Genomic DNA, 1,279 nt, shown 5'->3' on the forward strand with positions numbered 1-1,279 from the left:
CTAAACTTCCTGCCACCACCTCCATGCCCCACACCCCAAACACACATGCTATTTGCTTAACAAATACCAGTGAATTCAGTGGTTACTGTGTAGACTCAGGAGGCAGACCACCTGGGTTCCACTCCCTACCGTCAAGAAGATATTTGACCACTCTGCCCTTTGGATTTTTCTGTGAAGTGTGGGTAAAAGCAGTAGCTACTTGAGAGGATGATGTGAGGATTAAATGAGCTAATTCACGTCAAGGGTTTAGAACAGAGTCTGCAGTACTACAGCATCGATAAACCATAGCTACCATAATTACTGACCAAGATAATTCAAGTTTTGTTATTCAAACAATTTTGATACATTATATAAGAAATACAATATTTAAGTTTGCCTATACTTCCCTATACACACTCACACAAATGCATTCAGACTACTTTCCTTAGTTCCATTTCCAAAGAAAGGCAAAGAATTTGAACAATTTCCTTTCAGAAACTATACCTGATGGAATCAGTCACTCAAAGGTACCTCCATATTTGGATTAAAATGGAATATAAAAAGTGGAGAACCTCAATCAAGAGCTGAAAACAGTGAATTCCTTCTGCTTAAAGCTATCAGTGGCTCCCGATCACCTGAGGGGGGGATCNGAAAAGCCAAAGTCAAGGTGTGATCACCACTCGCAATCCGGACATTGGGTCCCAGGGAGGAAAAGAGATGAAGGTGGGATAGAAAATTACTTCTTTCCTGGTAGATAATAAACAGCTCTCCCAGAAGCAGAAAATACAAACTGCCGTTCTCTGGGCTCCCTCATTTTCTGACCACCACCTCGTTCATATCTGCCTGTCAGACGAATGGCTCATTTTCCCACTCCAACGAAAGGCTGATGCTAACTGATACATTCGGGGGTTCGGGAAAGGGGAAAAGATAAATGGTTAAATGGTAAATGTGTTAAATGGTAATACTTCACACAAATGATGCCAAAGTTAACAGTGGGAATTTCTGGATAGTGCGATTATGAGTGTTCTTCCTCTTTTTTGCTTACGTATTTTTTTCTAATTTGTCTTCTATGAGCACACACTGCTTTGATCATTGTGGGAAAAATTCACAACATCTTAAAATAAAATAATGGCGCCAATTAATCTGTTGAGGGCTTTATAATCATGTTTCTTTTGGTACACTAATAATTTTACTGCAAAGCTTAAATGCATTTTCAACTAATAACTTTATCCGAAATTCTATCCGTTGCATGTGTCCTTGAGGAAAAAAATCTACCACTCACCTTGCTCATGAGATGCTC

General features: G+C 39.5%; 1 protein-coding gene across 1 annotated transcript in view; it reads right to left on the reverse strand.

Moving 5' to 3' along the window:
* The window catches only part of CAMK1D (calcium/calmodulin-dependent protein kinase ID), a 255,649-nt gene that overhangs the window by 203,604 nt on the left and 50,766 nt on the right, over window positions 1–1,279 (reverse strand). The gene's annotated exons all lie outside the window — the stretch shown is intronic.

This window comes from Galeopterus variegatus, unplaced genomic scaffold (assembly GCF_000696425.1).
Source record: "Galeopterus variegatus unplaced genomic scaffold, G_variegatus-3.0.2 Scaffold1080, whole genome shotgun sequence".
NCBI lineage: Eukaryota > Metazoa > Chordata > Mammalia > Dermoptera > Cynocephalidae > Galeopterus > Galeopterus variegatus.